The sequence below is a fragment of the Pseudoliparis swirei genome, chromosome 12 (assembly GCF_029220125.1).
Source record: "Pseudoliparis swirei isolate HS2019 ecotype Mariana Trench chromosome 12, NWPU_hadal_v1, whole genome shotgun sequence".
Lineage (NCBI taxonomy): Eukaryota > Metazoa > Chordata > Actinopteri > Perciformes > Liparidae > Pseudoliparis > Pseudoliparis swirei.
Window position 1 is genome coordinate 461069 of NC_079399.1, and position 18679 is coordinate 479747.

Here is an 18679-nt window from a genome sequence, read left to right on the forward strand (position 1 = left end):
GAGGAGGTGACCATGTGGTGGTCCTCATGGACCAGGTGGAGGAGGTGACCATGTGGTGGTCTTCATGGACCAGGTGGAGGAGGTGACCATGTGGTGGTCTTCATGGACCAGGTGGAGGAGGTGACCATGTGGTGGTCCTCATGGACCAGGTGGAGGAGGTGACCCGGAACCGGCACAGGAGCAGCTAGCAGGCGTAGTGCTGCACGTCTTTTGATTGGATTACCAATATTGAGAGGCGGGGCCTATGGGCAGGTATATGCAGAACCTCAGAACTAGGAAACTGAATTTGATAAACGAAATAATTTGCGTACTACTAAGCTGTTTGTTCAACCCACAATGGCGGAAGGAGGAGAAGATATCGATTTGGTCGAGGATATAATTATAAGGCCATTCTCAACTAACTTTAAGACCGACGCCGACACTACAAAGCCCGTCACAGGCGGGGAAGGGGTTCGTTCGCCACTTTCAAAGTTCCAACTAGGAGCGCTACCAACGGCTCAGGCTCCGAGAAGCTCACACCGGACTGATGGGAATGCCTGTTGCAAGTGATCCATTTGGTGTTGGGAGCCACACTGGCTTTGAAACTTGAATTGTCTAACCAAGGCAGCAACGAGACACCAAAGTACGGCTCGGCACCTACAAGCATCGGTGCTTTGAAAACTTTTGGGGACACGGAGCGGATCTACAGATCAACGAACAAGCGTGCAGGGCAACGGAGCTGCACAATGAACAGGTGAAGAACAAGAGGGACATATTGAAAAGACTCATTAATTGTGTCATGTGTTTGGGTAAACAGGAACTTTCATCTTCATCATCCTGGTGAAGCTGCTCTGGTGACAAGGCGCTGTTTAGTCAACACACTGTAAAAAAAAGTTGGACTTAAAGCTCAAAGTTTGTGGACCAGAAATGGATAGAAGAAGAATATTAATATAACTCTGTTGCACTCGGTTATGTTCTTGCCTATTAGTTGAACTGTACTGTATTGGACTCTTCCCCTGCAATTCTCTGAAGAGAAATGTCAATTTCAAGGTGACGTAACGCCTGGTTCTCCTGCGTCTCTGTCTACCTGTATCGTGTCTAGAGCCATGGCGTCATAATGATGTAATGAGAGGTGGATTAATACAGGTGCGACTGTGTAGGACCTCACTGAAGGCCCAGGCCCACGGCACGCCACTGTATATATATATATGTAACCCTATACCAGGTGAACCTGGTTCAGGTCTCACTATCAGACCATCAAGAGGAACGTCTTCAGTCTCCATGAGGGGGCGGAGTCTCCTCTGATAGTCTAAATGTTAGTAGATGAATCAAAGAGTCCTTGAGATGTTCTTCAGGTGGAGGTCAAGACACCGTGTTCAGGGTCAAATGACTTCCGCTGTCCGAGTTTACCTTCAGGAAGTTGCAGGTCATCATGTTTGATGTGTTTAGGGTTTTCTCCTCTTCCTCTTGTGAAGGAGAGGAACCAGCGTCCTCCCTTCCTGCTGCCGTCAGCCACAGAGCACTTCCCCCAGTGCTGAATAATTATATGTATTTGTATATATATATAATATTCTTTACAGTTTATTATTGTATTCTTTACTAAGTAATCCTGTCACTTTCTCCCTCCCTCCTGCCCGTGGCAGCTGAGCCGGCGGCGGCCGACCAGAGGATGCCGCGCGGGGACACGCCCCTGCTGCTGGCCGCCAGCAGAGACCAGCTGCGGTGCGTTCAGGTGCTGCTGGCCAAAAGGGAGCGGACCCCAACATCCCCAACTGTGACAAAGAGACTCCTCTCTACACAGCTGAGTCTTACAGGAACTGGACATGAACACGTCCAGTCCCCCACCCGGCTTCACTGACGGAGCGTCGCTGACGGAGCGTCACTGACGGAGCTTCGCTGACGGAGCTTCCTGTATCGAGTCCTCGTAGCAAACACAAGTATTTGAGCTGAGTCCTCTGTATTTGATGTTTTTGCCTTCAACTGATGCTGAAGCCCAAGACATGAACACACATGTAGAGCCTCAGCGGTTCCCTGTGGACCTCCACCATGTGGGAGGAGTCCACATGTAGTCAGCCAATCAGAGAGCTAGGTCTCCAGAGTCCATGTGAACCCAGCAGAACCCAGAGGATCTGCTCTGGGCTCGGCGGTCGTGTGCATGTCCTAACTCCGGTGTTCTCCCTGCAGCCTGTGAGCGGGGCGGCCGTGTTGTTGAGCTCGGGCGCGGCGGTGAACGCTCGCGGTCTCAGGGCTTCACCGCGCTGCACGAGGCCACGAGCCGAGACCACGAGGAGGTGATTGACTGCTGCTCCGGGCCGGAGCCGGCATCGCCCCACTGTTCACCGCGGCTCAGAGCGCTGCGCCTGCTCCTCCGACACGGTACGCCTCCGGTTGTTCCCCTGCTGGCTGAAGCCGGTAGTGTGGAGCATAACGAACACAGGAAGCATGTGATCAACCACCAGAGGGCGCTCATAGACAGACTTCCTCTTAAGGATATTGTGGTCGTTAGCTTTTTGGGGTGAAGTTCAGTTTAGTTGCATTTCAGTTCAATTCAATTCCACCTGGCAGGAAGCCAGAGGCACGGCCAGCTTCTGACTCCTGTCAGGACTCCGAGGGAAACAAATCAACACGGGACGAGGACACTCCTTTCCTTCTGACCTCTGACCCCTGACCCCTGAACCCTTCCCTGTGTGCCTACAGGTGCAGACATTGATGCTCAGGCTGCTGATGGAGCTACAGCTCTGGATGAAGCTGCTAAAAATGGACATGAAGACATTGTGGAGCGCCTCCTCTAACAGAACACTGACGCCAACCAATGTGGACCGAGCGGGTTGTTGCCGCTCCATGTGGCTGCTCAGAGAGGAAGTGACTTGTAGGCAGAGAGGAAGTGACATGTAGGCAGAGAGGAAGTGACATGTAGGCAAAGAGGAAGTGACATGTAGGCAGAGAGGAAGTGACATGTAGGCAGAGAGGAAGTGACATGTAGGCAAAGAGGAAGTGACATGTAGGCAAAGAGGAAGTGACATGTAGGCAGAGAGGAAGTGACATGTAGGCAAAGAGGAAGTGACATGTACGCAAAGAGGAAGTGACATGTATGCAGAGAGGAAGTGACATGTAGGCAGAGAGGAAGTGACATGTAGGCAGAGAGGAAGTGACATGTAGGCAAAGAGGAAGTGACATCTAGGCAGAGAGGAAATGACATGTAGGCAGAGAGGAAGTGACATGTAGGCAAAGAGGAAGTGACATGTAGGCAGAGAGGAAGTGACATGTAGGCAAAGAGGAAGTGACATGTACGCAAAGAGGAAGTGACATGTATGCAGAGAGGAAGTGACATGTAGGCAGAGAGGAAGTGACATGTAGGCAGAGAGGAAGTGACATGTAGGCAGAGAGGAAGTGACATGTAGGCAAAGAGGAAGTGACATGTAGCAGACTCCTCCACCGCGGTGGGGTCAGCTCCAGCTGTTGCCCTCTGGTGGCTTAGCAGGGAACACTTGAACACTTGAACACTTGAACACTTGAACATTTAACCCTCCTGTTACCTTTATATTTACTGACATATTTTACTCTCGGGGTCAATTTGAAGCATCAATTAAAACCTCCAGAAAATTATTAGAATTAATATTGTTTTCCAAGTTTAAGTGTGAGGTACTTTATGTTTGTTTGTTCATACCTAAATAGCCCGTTAAATATCTAAAAAAGTTGATATTTCTTATATGTTTGACAGTGAAAAACACCCTAACAGGAGGGTTAAACACTTGAACACTTGAACATTTAAACACTTGAACATTTGAACACTTGAACATTTGGAAAACAGTTGGAAAACAGAAAATTGGAAAATTACATTTTCAAAAATTTGTATTTAGGTTTCAGATCATAACAACATATCTAGACTGTCCCATCCTGTGAGTTTCCTGTTTTATTTTGAAGTGTCTGGTGTCCTCTGCGTCCCTTCCTGTCCCTGTGGTGCTCCTCCTGTCCATCCCCTGTGGGTTTGGACCCTGCTGGTGCCGGTCCTGTCTGGATGGAGCGTTGCGGACCTGTTGCTGTGCATCAGTCCAGGACTTAAAGTCTCTCTGGGCTTCATTTCCTAAAGTCATATTAAGGCTTCAGATAAATAGTTAATACATTTAGACATACATCAAGCAATCCAATAAATACAACATACACTATGTATGCAAACAATAGAATCGCATCATATGAGTGATGAGCCCCTCAAGCAGCCCATATGGGCTCCTGCCGGTCGGTTTGGGATGGCTCCGGGTCCCGTCTAATTCCTGGAATGTCTCCTGTGTCCAGCATCGTCTCCAAGCTGATCTCGGTAACCGGGGAGACCAGAGTCCGGCAGACCGGCAGCAGCCCGCTCCACCTGGCGGCCGAGCGTAACCACGTGGACGTCCTGGAGGTCCTGATCCGAGCTGTCAGAGGAGCGCCGGCGGCTGTACCGGGACCGGCGCAGCACGCCGCTCTACTTCTCCGTGGTCAACAACGACGTCCATGCGGCGCAGCTGCTGCTGGAGGCCGGAGCCGACCCGGACCCGGACGCATTCGGGCCGCTGTTGGTGGCGGCGAGACAGGGCTGCGTCCAGACATCACCGTGCTGGTGGAACACGGAGCGGACATCAACGCCTCCATCCCCATGCACCAATCAGAACCCTCGGGTCAGAGGGGGACCTGCACCGGACGGACCGAGTCCCCCGGCTGCAGGGCGGCGTTCAGGTGAGCCACGCGCTTCAAACATTTAAATATAGAACGACAAACAAAGTTCAAGAAAAAGTCAACAACGTTTGAATTGTATTTACGGGGATGCAAAATGTGAAAAGATGAGCGCCGGCGGCTCGGCGGTCGACTGAGTATCTGCCGGTGGGCGGGACCTATCATTGACGTCCTGTTGGACTACGTTGGTCATGTGACGCTCTGCTCCAGAATGATGGAGCACCTGAACAGCTACCCCGGCTGGAGCGCCATCAAGGACCGAGCCGGTGAGCCAAGAGCAAGTAAACAACAACAACAACAACAACATGTTAGACAAAAGGGTTATGGTGTTTGTCTCACAGTCACCAGTGGTGTCACCAGTGTGTCTCATAGTCACCAGTGATGTCACCAGTGTGTCTCATAGTCACCAGTGATGTCACCAGTGTGTCTCATAGTCACCAGTGGTGTCACCAGTGTGTCTCATAGTCACCAGTGATGTCACCAGTGTGTCTCATAGTCACCAGTGGTGTCACCAGTGTGTCTCATAGTCACCAGTGATGTCACCAGTGTGTCTCATAGTCACCAGTGGTGTCACCAGTGTGTCTCATAGTCACCAGTGATGTCACCAGTGTGTCTCATAGTCACCAGTGGTGTCACCAGTGTGTCTCATAGTCACCAGTGATATCACCAGTGTGTCTCATAGTCACCAGTGGTGTCACCAGTGTGTCTCATAGTCACCAGTGATGTCACCAGTGTGTCTCATAGTCACCAGTGGTGTCACCAGTGTGTCTCATAGTCACCAGTGATATCACCAGTGTGTCTCATAGTCACCAGTGGTGTCACCAGTGTGTCTCATAGTCACCAGTGATGTCACCAGTGTGTCTCATAGTCACCAGTGATATCACCAGTGTGTCTCATAGTCACCAGTGGTGTCACCAGTGTGTCTCATAGTCACCAGTGATGTCACCAGTGTGTCTCATAGTCACCAGTGGTGTCACCAGTGTGTCTCACAGTCACCAGTGGTGTCACCAGTGTGTCATAGTCACCAGTGGTGTCACCAGTGTGTCTCACAGTCACCAGTGGTGTCACCAGTGTGTCTCACAGTCACCAGTGGTGTCACCAGTGTGTCTCACAGTCACCAGTGGTGTCACCAGTGTGTCATAGTCACCAGTGGTGTCACCAGTGTGTCTCACAGTCACCAGTGGTGTCACCAGTGTGTCTCACAGTCACCAGTGGTGTCACCAGTGTGTCATAGTCACCAGTGGTGTCACCAGTGTGTCTCACAGTCACCAGTGGTGTCACCAGTGTGTCTCATAGTCACCAGTGGTGTCACCAGTGTGTCTCACAGTCACCAGTGGTGTCACCGGTGTGTCTCATAGTCACCAGTGGTATCACCGGTGTGTCTCAGTCAACAGTGGTGTCACCAGTGTGTCTCATAGTCACCAGTGGTGTCACCAGTGTGTCTCATAGTCACCAGTGGTATCACCAGTGTGTCTCAGTCACCAGTGATGTCACCAGTGTGTTTCATAGTCACCAGTGGTATCACCAGTGTGTCTCATAGTCACCAGTGGTGTCACCAGTGTGTCTCACAGTCACCAGTGGTGTCACCAGTGTGTCTCATAGTCACCAGTGGTGTCACCAGTGTGTCTCACAGTCACCAGTGGTGTCACCAGTGTGTCATAGTCACCAGTGGTGTCACCAGTGTGTCTCACAGTCACCAGTGGTGTCACCAGTGTGTCTCACAGTCACCAGTGGTGTCACCAGTGTGTCTCACAGTCACCAGTGGTGTCACCAGTGTGTCTCACAGTCACCAGTGGTGTCACCAGTGTGTCTCACAGTCACCAGTGGTGTCACCAGTGTGTCTCATAGTCACCAGTGGTGTCACCAGTGTGTCTCACAGTCACCAGTGGTGTCACCAGTGTGTCTCATAGTCACCAGTGGTATCACCGGTGTGTCTCAGTCACCAGTGGTGTCACCAGTGTGTCTCATAGTCACCAGTGGTGTCACCAGTGTGTCTCATAGTCACCAGTGGTATCACCAGTGTGTCTCAGTCACCAGTGATGTCACCAGTGTGTCTCATAGTCACCAGTGGTGTCACCAGTATGTCTCATAGTCACCAGTGGTGTCACCAGTGTGTCTCATAGTCACCAGTGGTATCACCAGTGTGTCTCACAGTCACCAGTGGTGTCACCAGTGTGTCTCATAGTCACCAGTGGTGTCACCAGTGTGTCTCATAGTCACCAGTGGTGTCACCAGTGTGTCTCACAGTCACCAGTGGTGTCACCAGTGTGTCTCACAGTCACCAGTGGTGTCACCAGTGTGTCTCATAGTCACCAGTGGTGTCACCAGTGTGTCTCACAGTCACCAGTGGTGTCACCAGTGTGTCTCATAGTCACCAGTGGTATCACCAGTGTGTCTCAGTCACCAGTGGTGTCACCAGTGTGTCTCATAGTCACCAGTGGTGTCACCAGTGTGTCTCGTAGTCACCAGTGGTGTCACCAGTTTGTCTTGTAGTCACCAGTGGTGTCACCAGTGTGTCTCAGTCACCAGTGGTGTCACCAGTTTGTCTTGCAGTCACCAGTGGTGTCACCAGTGTATCTCAGTCACCAGTGATGTCACCAGTTTGTCTTGTAGTAACCAGTGGTGTCACCAGTGTGTCTCACAGTCAGCAGTGGTGTCACCAGTGTGTCTCATAGTCACCAGTGGTGTCACCAGTGTGTCTCATAGTCACCAGTGATGTCACCAGTTTGTCTTGTAGTCACCAGTGGTGTCACCAGTGATGTCACCAGTGTGTCTCACAGTCACCAGTGGTGTCACCAGTGTGTCTCAGTCACCAGTGGTGTCACCAGTGTGTCTCATAGTCACCAGTGGTGTCACCAGTGTGTCTCATAGTCACCAGTGATGTCACCAGTGTGTCTCATAGTCACCAGTGGTGTCACCAGTGTGTTTCATAGTCACCAGTGGTATCACCAGTGTGTCTCAGTCACCAGTGGTGTCACCAGTGTGTCTCATAGTCACCAGTGGTGTCACCAGTGTGTCTCATAGTCACCAGTGATTTCACCAGTGTGTCTCATAGTCACCAGTGGTGTCACCAGTGTGTCTCAAAGTCACCAGTGATGTCACCAGTGTGTCTCATAGTCACCAGTGATGTCACCAGTGTGTCTCATAGTCACCAGTGGTGTCACCAGTTTGTCTTGTAGTCACCAGTGGTGTCACCAGTGTGTCTCAGTCACCAGTGGTGTCACCAGTGTGTCTCAGTCACCAGTGGTGTCACCAGTTTGTCTTGGAGTCACCAGTGGTGTCACCAGTGTGTCACAGTCACCAGTGATGTCACCAGTTTGTCTCATAGTCACCAGTGGTGTCACCAGTGTGTCTCATAGTCACCAGTGGTGTCACCAGTATGTCTCATAGTCACCAGTGATGTCACCAGTTTGTCTTGTAGTCACCAGTGATGTCACCAGTTTGTCTCATAGTCACCAGTGATGTTACCGGTGTGTCTCAGTCACCAGTGGTGTCACCAGTGTGTCTCACAGTCACCAGTGATGTCACCAGTGTGTCTCATAGTCACCAGTGGTGTCACCAGTGTGTCTCACAGTCACCAGTGGTGTCACCAGTGTGTCTCACAGTCACCAGTGGTGTCACCAGTGTGTCTCATAGTCACCAGTGACGTCACCAGTGTGTCTCATAGTCACCAGTGGTGTCACCAGTGTGTCTCATAGTCACCAGTGGTGTCACCAGTGTGTCTCATAGTCACCAGTGGTGTCACCAGTGTGTCTCATAGTCACCAGTGATGTCACCAGTGTGTCTCATAGTCACCAGTGGTGTCACCAGTGTGTCTCACAGTCACCAGTGGTGTCACCAGTTTGTCTTGTAGTCACCAGTGATGTCACCAGTTTGTCTTGTAGTCACCAGTGGTGTCACCAGTGTGTATCACAGTCACCAGTGATGTCACCAGTGTGTCTCATAGTCACCAGTGGTGTCACCAGTGTGTTTCATAGTCACCAGTGGTATCACCAGTGTGTCTCAGTCACCAGTGGTGTCACCAGTGTGTCTCATAGTCACCAGTGGTGTCACCAGTGTGTCTCATAGTCACCAGTGATGTCACCAGTGTGTCTCATAGTCACCAGTGGTGTCACCAGTGTGTCTCATAGTCACCAGTGATGTCACCAGTTTGTCTTGTAGTCACCAGTGATGTCACCAGTTTGTCTTGTAGTCACCAGTGATGTCACCAGTTTGTCTTGTAGTCACCAGTGGTGTCACCAGTGATGTCACCAGTGTGTCTCATAGTCACCAGTGGTGTCACCAGTGTGTCTCAGTCACCAGTGGTGTCACCAGTTTGTCTTGGAGTCACCAGTGGTGTCACCAGTGTGTCTCAGTCACCAGTGATGTCACCAGTGTGTCACAGTCACCAGTGATGTCACCAGTGTGTCTCACAGTCACCAGTGGTGTCACCAGTTTGTCTCATAGTCACCAGTGATGTCACCGGTGTGTCTCAGTCACCAGTGGTGTCACCAGTGTGTCTCACAGTCACCAGTGATGTCACCAGTGTGTCTCATAGTCACCAGTGGTGTCACCAGTGTGTCTCATAGTCACCAGTGATGTCACCAGTTTGTCTTGTAGTCACCAGTGATGTCACCAGTTTGTCTTGTAGTCACCAGTGGTGTCACCAGTGTGTCTCACAGTCACCAGTGGTGTCACCAGTATGTCTCATAGTCACCAGTGATGTCACCAGTGTGTCTCATAGTCACCAGTGATGTCACCAGTGTGTCTCATAGTCACCAGTGATGTCACCACTGTGTCTCATAGATAGATAGATAGATAGATAGATATATACTTTATTAATCCCCTAGGGGAAATTTGTCGAGTCAGTAGCAGCAACACACAAGAATAAAAAAACAAAACACAAAATATAAGAAGGGTTAGGGTGATCTGGCAAGAGGTGAACTGTTGTAGAGCCTCATAGCCGTCGGCAGGAATGTTCTCCTGTATCTCTCCTTGTGGCAGCGGAGCGTGAGGAGACGTCTGGAGAAAGTACTCCTCTGTCCCTGTAGGAGGTGGTGGAGAGGGTGGTCCGGGTTGTCCAATATGGACACCAGTTTCTTCAACGTCCTCCTCTCCACCACCTGTTCCAGGTGCTCCAGCTGGCAGCCGATGATGGAGCCAGCCTTCCTAACCAGTTTGTTAAGACGGCTGGTGTCACCGGCTCCGATGCTGCTCCCCCAGCAGACAATGGCAAAGTGCAGCACACTGGCCACAACCGACTGGTAGAATAACTCCAGCATCTTGCTGCACACGTTGAAGGATCAAGCTTCCTCAGGAAAAGAGTCGACTCATCCCCTTCTTGTACACAGCGTTGATGTTGGCCTTCCAGTTCAGTCGGCTGTCGATGGAGACGCCCAGGTACTTGTACTCCTCCACCATGTCCACTCCCAGGACACTCAGAGGTGTAGGAGCTGTCGCCTTCCTCCTGAAGTCCACCACCATCTCTCTGGTCTTGGCCACGTTCAGCCGCAGGTGGTTCTCATCGGCCCACTTTACAAAGTCACTCACCACTGCCCTGTACTCCACCTCCCGTCCATCCCTAATACACCCGACCACTGCAGAATCATCAGAGTACTTCTGCAGATGGCATGACTCCGTGTTGTACTGGAAGTCACTGGTGTACAGGGTGAAGAGGAAGGGAGACAGAACAGTTCCCTGTGGGCTCCAACATCACTGACCACCGTTCCAGACAGCACACGGCCCATTCTGACAAACTGTGGTCTGCCTGTGAGGTAGTCAGTGATCTAGGAGATGGTGGACGCGTCCACACCGGCCTCCCGCAGCTTCTCACTCAGCAGCAGTGGCTGGATGGTGTTAAATGCACTGGAGAAGTCAAAGAAAGTGACTCTCACAGAGACACCGGTTCCATCCAGGTGCGACTGAGCTCGTTGCAGCAGGTAGATGATGGCGTCGTCCACTCCCACATGAGGCTGGTAAGCAAATTGCAGAGGGTCCAACGATGATTTCACCTGCGGCCGGAGGTGGGCCAAGACCAGCCTCTCCAGCACCTTCATCACATGGGAGGTGAGGGCGACGGTCGGTAGTCGTTGAGGCCAGATGGTGCTGACTTCTTTGGGACAGGGACCAGGCACGACGTCTTCCACAGCACGGGACTTCCCCAGCCTCAGGCTGAGGTTGAAGAGGCGCTGCAGGACACCAGACAGCTGGGTGGCGCAGGTCTTTAGGACCCTGGGGCTGATGCCATCAGGACCTTCAGCTCTGCGCTGGTGTAGTTTCTCCAGCTGTCTTCTCACCTGGTCAGTCGTCACAGAGAGAGGGGAGGTGGAGGAGCCCATTGTTATTGAGGGCTCGGTGGATGTGCAGCTCAGCAGGGGGACAGAGGGAGGAGGTGTTTGGGAGGTGTGATGTGTGGAGGAGACGGGGGGGGCTGTGAACTGAACCTATTGAAAAAACAGTTCAGCTCGTTGGCCTCTCCAGGAGCCCCTGGCTGTCTCCCCCACCTTGAAGCCAGTTACCTGCATCCTGCCAGACCTCACCACCCTTGTGTTGTCCAGCTGGAGTTTGACCTCCAGCTTCCTCCTGTAGGAGTCCTTGCCCTCCTGAGCTTCACCTTAAGGTTGCGCTGGGCTTTCCTCAGCTCATCCTGTCTCCAGACCTGAAAGCAGCTTTCTTCATGTTAAGCGCCTTCAGGTCCCTGGTGATCCAGGGCTTGTTGTTGGGAAGCAGCGCACAGTCCGTGATGGGATGGTGGTGTGTTCACAGAACTTGATGTATTCCGTGATGCAGTCGGTCATACTGTTGATGTCCTCCCCGTGCGGTCCACACAGCACATCCCAGTCCGTTGACTCAAAGCAGTCCTGTAGAGCGTCGTTAGCCTCCAGAGACCACCTCCTCACAGTCCTGGTGGTCACCGGCAGCCTCTTCACCAGAGGAACATACCTGGGTGTCAGCCGGACCAGGTCATGATCAGACCTGCCGAGGGGGGGAAGGGCAGTGGCGCTGTATGCGTCCTTAGTATTAGCATACAGCAAGTCCAGAGTGTTATTGTTCCTTGTTGGGCAGTCTATGTATTGATGGAAGGTTGGCAGAGCTTTATCCAGTGTGGTGTGGTTAAAGTCACCAGTGATAGCCATGAATGCTCCAGGCTGATGATTCAGCAGAGCAGACACAGTGGAGTGGATGGTGTCCACAGCTTCCTCAGCGTCAGCTGATGGCGGCACGTACACGACAACCACAATGGCGGACGTGAACTCTCTCGGCAAATAGTACGGGCGCATCCCCACGGCCAACAGTTCAATGTTCGGGCTACAGAAGCGCTCCTTCACGCACACATGGTCCGGATGGCACCACCGTTCATTCACATAAACAGCGATCCCGCCCCCCCTCATCTTACCGCTCTGTGTAGCGTCTCTGTCAGCCCGAACAGTCCTGAAGCCGGGCAAAGGCGCTGTGATCCGGATAGTCCGTGCAGCCACGTCTCAGTGAAGCACAAGAGACTGCTCTCACGGAAGATCCTCTCGGTCATTACCAGCGCCGAGCTCATCCGTCTTATTCGCCAAAGACCTCCGTTCCCGTTATGATCGACGGTACCGAGGGTTTGTATCTCCTCGTTTTAGCCCTCCGCTTGACACCCGATCTGCAACATGAGCCCTTCTCCGTAGCTTCAGCGGGATCACAGGTCTGTCTCCAGGCAGAAGCTTCGGCCTGCACAGCGCGATCAACTGAGCACGCGAGTAGACGACGGTCCCCGTCATTGTTTTGCTGTGGCTCACCGATACTCACGACAAAGTGAACAAAAGCCACAGTAGAATTATCGAAAAAAGTAGTTATGGTCCAGTGTCCGACCGTAACTAAGACAAACGTGAAAGAAAAGAAAAAGAAAAAGAGAGGAAAAGTGCAAAAAAAGACAATAAAATAAAAGCAAAACGCCACTACTGAAACAAGCAGCCGTTGGCACAGCGCTTCCTGAATTTATTAATTTTCATAGTCACCAGTGGTGTCACCAGTGTGTCTCATAGTCACCAGTGGTGTCACCAGTGTGTCTCATAGTCACCAGTGGTGTCACCAGTGTGTCTCATAGTCACCAGTGGTATCACCAGTGTGTCTCAGTCACCAGTGGTGTCACCAGTGTGTCTCAGTCACCAGTGGTGTCACCAGTGTGTCTCAGTCACCAGTGACGTCACCAGTGTGTCTCAGTCACCAGTGGTGTCACCAGTGTGTCTCAGTCACCAGTGATGTCACCAGTGTGTCTCATAGTCACCAGTGGTGTCACCAGTGTGTCTCATATTCACCAGTGGTGTCACCAGTGTGTCTCGGAGTCACCAGTGGTGTCACCAGTGTGTCTCATAGTCACCAGTGGTATCACCAGTGTGTCTCAGTCACCAGTGGTGTCACCAGTGTGTCTCATAGTCACCAGTGATGTCACCAGTGTGTCTTGTAGTCACCAGTGGTGTCACCAGTGTGTCTTGGAGTCACCAGTGGTGTCACCAGTGTGTCTCATAGTCACCAGTGGTATCACCAGTGTGTCTCAGTCACCAGTGGTGTCACCAGTGTGTCTCATAGTCACCAGTGATGTCACCAGTTTGTCTTGTAGTCACCAGTGGTGTCACCAGTGATGTCACCAGTGTGTCTCACAGTCACCAGTGGTGTCACCAGTATGTCTCATAGTCACCAGTGATGTCACCAGTGTGTCTCATAGTCACCAGTGATGTCACCAGTGTGTCTCATAGTCACCAGTGATGTCACCACTGTGTCTCATAGTCACCAGTGGTGTCACCAGTGTGTCTTGGAGTCACCAGTGGTGTCACCAGTGTGTCTCATAGTCACCAGTGTTATCACCAGTGTGTCTCAGTCACCAGTGGTGTCACCAGTGTGTCTCAGTCACCAGTGGTGTCACCAGTGTGTCTCAGTCACCAGTGGTATCACCAGTGTGTCTCAGTCACCAGTGATGTCACCAGTGTGTCTCATAGTCACCAGTGGTGTCACCAGTTTGTCTTGGAGTCACCAGTGTGTCTCAGTCACCAGTGATGTCACCAGTGTGTCTCATAGTCACCAGTGGTGTCACCAGTGTGTCTTGGAGTCACCAGTGGTGTCACCAGTGTGTCTCAGTCACCAGTGGTGTCACCAGTGTGTCTTGGAGTCACCAGTGGTGTCACCAGTGTGTCTTGGAGTCACCAGTGGTGTCACCAGTGTGTCTCAGTCACCAGTGGTGTCACCAGTGTGTCTTGGAGTCACCAGTGGTGTCACCAGTGTGTCTCAGTCACCAGTGGTGTCACCAGTGTGTCTCAGTCACCAGTGGTGTCACCAGTGTGTCTTGGAGTCACCAGTGGTGTCACCAGTGTGTCTTGGAGTCACCAGTGGTGTCACCAGTGTGTCTCAGTCACCAGTGGTGTCACCAGTTTGTGGTTTCTCAGCCCCCCCCCCCGCCCACTACTGCAGCTCTGCCAGCTGCAGGTTTTGCATCTGGTCGGACGCCGGCGGTCGAAGGCGTTGCCGCTGCCTGGTGGTCTGATCCGCTTCCTGCAGCACAAGGAAGGACCTGTGGAGGACTTCTGAAAGGACAGGAGACGTTTACACTTCATCTGGGTCACTAACGGGAGGTAAGGATGTGATTGATTAGTATTACTTGGGCTGCAGCAACATGGAGTCTTGTCTCTGGTGGTCTGTGGTTCTCTTGAACAGGTTCCTGGTGGTCTGTGGTTCTCTTGAACAGGTTCCTGGTGGTCTGTGGTTCTCCTGATGGTTCGCTGGTTGAAATGAAGTTCCTGCAGAATCTTTGTTTTCATGTTTCTCTGCTGTAGAAGTCACATTTGTGTTTCCAGCTCGCTCTATAACGGATGTCATTTAAAACATATTTGTTTTTTATTGTAAACTGGCAACACATTTTATATCTGCAGTTTTTACAGAAATGTTTAGAAGTTAAACAATCTGTGAAAGTAGTGGAAGCTTTCTGAGATATTATTTTTTCCACTTAATTAGTCGTTTTATAATTTTGTGTTCATCTGATGTTTTATTCTGATGAATAAAGTTTCACATAATTTGTACTGTTGCTATTTTGTAGTTTATTATTGTCGTGTTTCTACTCTATTACACAAGTGCTGAATAAGTTCAATGATAGTTTGGAACAATATTCACACAGTGATGTTTTTATGATGTCATAGACTTTAGAAGTGTTGTGTGTGACTGTTGTTGTGTTGTAGACTGTAGCAGAAGAACCCTAACCTCTAACCTTGACCCTAACCTTAACCTTGACCCTAACCCTGTCCCTAACCTTGACCCTAACCTTGACCCTAACCCTGTCCCTAACCTTGACCCTAACCCTGTCCCTAACCCTGACCCTAACCCATGACGCTAAGTGTTCTTCATCACTAGCCCAGCGACAGCTGAAGCCACGATGCTCACAGAGATCAAGGGAGACACTTGCAGACCTTCAGGAGGTCGGAGGTCAGCGCTCACAGCAGACACAACACAAGTGGTCCTGACATATGAAGGCAGTTCACTCCAGTAGCACCTATAGCTTCACATGCTCAGACGTTGTATCGGAATGCTAATCCCCATGGAGAGAGTGTTACCCTGGCCCATGAAGGACCCTCCAACCCTCCTCCTGCTCCTCCTTCCCAACACGGGTCACGAAGCAGCCGCAGGGCATCGCGGGGAGGACCAGAGAGCTGCTGGGCATGGTGTCGTGCCGACCTCTGTGAGAGCGCCGACACACCCGCTACCCAGTGGTTTGGGATCCCCAGAGTTGTTAACTATCCTAATGTCCCCCATTTAACTCTTTGTTTGAAAGTGACTTAGTATATGGAACGTCTAAGAAGTGTGGCTGGTCAAAGGAACCAGGATGTTGACCAGGACACTGCTCATGATGTGTGGAACCAACAGCTAGGGGGTTATAGACTTTATGATTCAGACACAATGCTCTGGTTCTACTCTTTCAAAGGGGCTTCAACCAACCGTGGTTTCACTATGGAGTGAAATTAGTTTCAAAACAGTCACAAATATGAATGACATGTTCGACAGATTTGAACATGTGCACAATGATGACACATGTAGAACAGCTCCTCTCTCCATCAGAACACATTTACTCTTACTATAAACAGTAGCTTTAATGTGTACACATATAGTTTAAATAAACTACTGCCAGGTAGGCCACCAGCGAGCAGTATATGATGTCTTTAGAATGCCCTGGATGCTCTACTGCTTCTGAACCTCTAGTCTGAGCCACGCAGCTCACACACAGCGGCCAGCGGACTCCTTGAAGCCTTTAAGACTTGTCTGAGTGTTTCTGGGGCTGGGCGAGGAGGTGCTCCTTGTGAGGCTGGGCGAGGAGGTGCTCCTTGTTGGGCTGGGCGAGGAGGTGCTCCTTGTGGGGCTGGGCAAGGAGGTGCTCCTTGTGAGGCTGGGCGAGGAGGTGCTCCTTGTGGGGCTGGGCGAGGAGGTGCTGTTGGAGTTAGGACAGCACACACCACCTGGATAGTACTCACTGGAAGAAATAGCAACAGACTTTTACTTTAAATCTATAAAGCGTTTATTCAAAATCAAGATACAAATAGACAATCATGCGCATGGACCCAAATCCAAACCTGTTACCAATGGCTTCAGGGCTGGAGCAAGGATGCCGGTTCGGAGTGTTCGGCCATTTTAAATAACCGAACGGACCAGATCTGATTGGCCAGGAGATAAGGGGTGGGGTTTTCTCATTGGCCCTTGTTTCTCTGCTTCCGCCGTTGTTGCTCCTTCATTGGTTCTTGTGGTCTGCCAATGAGTGCACATGTTTATGAAAAGAGGTGAGAGAAGGGGAGATAGTTGATTTAATAGTCCCTCTCTTGTAAGAAGACTCCCTTCGGGCCTTATCTCTTCAGGGATGAGGCCTGGATCTTCTCCGAAGGTCGTCCACACACCGGGGGGGCTTCTTCCCACGTGTGAGTGTGTGAGCGTGTGAGGGGGATCGGTGAAGGGGGGGTCAGTGAGGAGGGACAGTGAGGGCCTAAAGTGTCTAAAAAGGAGAATAATGGCCCCATCTGGACCCTTTCTTATCTATCTTCCTGGTGAGGTAAGGACTGTGATTGCTCTTTCTAAGCAATGAATACAATGAGCTCTTTCTCTAGTCATCTTCTTGGATGAGTGCAGTGCAGAAGGGGGGTTACATCAAAATTCCTTAGGTGTCACTGTTATCTTTCTTTAGATCAGCTCAGGCGCCAGAGCGCCCTGCCGAAGTATTCAACTCTCATTCAGTGTTTTTCCACCTTACACATAATCTATTTGCACACAAAGTTAAGGGACAAGCCAAGCAAAGTACATATCCTTTACAGTGCTACTTGTGGGGCTGGGCGAGGAGGTGCTCCTTGTGGGGCTGGGCGAGGAGGTGCTCCTTGTGGGGCTGGGCGAGGAGGTGCTTCTTGTGGGGCTGGGCGAGGAGGTGCTCCTTGTGGGGCTGGGCGAGGAGGTGCTCCTTGTTGGGCTGGGCGAGGAGGTGCTCCTTGTGTTGTGGGGCTGGGCGAGGAGGTGCTCCTTGTGGGGCTGGGCGAGGAGGTGCTCCTTGTGGGGCTGGGCGAGGAGGTGCTCCTTGTGAGGCTGGGCGAGGAGGTGCTCCTTGTGGGGCTGGGCGAGGAGGTGCTCCTTGTGGGGCTGGGCGAGGAGGTGCTCCTTGTGAGGCTGGGCGAGGAGGTGCTCCTTGTGGGGCTGGGCAAGGAGGTGCTCCTTGTGGGGCTGGGCGAGGAGGTGCTCCTTGTGAGGCTGGGCGAGGAGGTGCTCCTTGTGGGGCTGGGCGAGGAGGTGCTCCTTGTGGGGCTGGGCGAGGAGGTGCTCCTTGTTGGGCTGGGCGAGGAGGTGCTCCTTGTGGGGCTGGGCGAGGAGGTGCTCCTTGTGAGGCTGGGCGAGGAGGTGCTCCTTGTGGGGCTGGGCGAGGAGGTGCTGTTGGAGTTAGGACAGCACACACCACCTGGATAGTACTCACTGGAAGAAATAGCAACAGACTTTTACTTTAAATCTATAAAGCGTTTATTCAAAATCAAGATACAAATAGACAATCATGCGCATGGACCCAAATCCAAACCTGTTACCAATGGCTTCAGGGCTGGAGCAAGGATGCCGGTTCGGAGTGTTCGGCCATTTTAAATAACCGAACGGACCAGATCTGATTGGCCAGGAGATAAGGGGTGGGGTTTTCTCATTGGCCCTTGTTTCTCTGCTTCCGCCGTTGTTGCTCCTTCATTGGTTCTTGTGGTCTGCCAATGAGTGCACATGTTTATGAAAAGAGGTGAGAGAAGGGGAGATAGTTGATTTAATAGTCCCTCTCTTGTAAGAAGACTCCCTTCGGGCCTTATCTCTTCAGGGATGAGGCCTGGATCCTCTCCGAAGGTCGTCCACACACCGGGGGGGCTTCTTCCCACGTGTGAGTGTGTGAGCGTGTGAGGGGGATCGGTGAAGTGGGGGTCAGTGAGGAGGGACAGTGAGGGCCTAAAGTGTCTAAAAAGGAGAATAATGGCCCCATCTGGACCCTTTCTTATCTATCTTCCTGGTGAGGTAAGGACTGTGATTGCTCTTTCTAAGCAATGAATACAATGAGCTCTTTCTCTAGTCATCTTCTTGGATGAGTGCAGTGCAGAAGGGGGGTTACATCAAAATTCCTTAGGTGTCACTGTTATCTTTCTTTAGATCAGCTCAGGCGCCAGAGCGCCCTGCCGAAGTATTCAACTCTCATTCAGTGTTTTTCCACCTTACACATAATCTATTTGCACACAAAGTTAAGGGACAAGCCAAGCAAAGTACATATCCTTTACAGTGCTACTTGTGGGGCTGGGCGAGGAGGTGCTCCTTGTGGGGCTGGGCGAGGAGGTGCTCCTTGTGGGGCTGGGCGAGGAGGTGCTTCTTGTGGGGCTGGGCGAGGAGGTGCTCCTTGTGGGGCTGGGCGAGGAGGTGCTCCTTGTTGGGCTGGGCGAGGAGGTGCTCCTTGTGTTGTGGGGCTGGGCGAGGAGGTGCTCCTTGTGGGGCTGGGCGAGGAGGTGCT

The 18679-nt window shown here is 51.6% G+C and overlaps 1 pseudogene; it reads left to right on the forward strand.

The window, feature by feature from the left end:
* The first annotated feature begins 526 nt into the window (after positions 1-526).
* Positions 527-14636, forward strand: LOC130202970 (ankyrin repeat and SOCS box protein 2-like; annotated as a pseudogene).
* The last annotated feature ends 4043 nt before the right edge of the window (positions 14637-18679 follow it).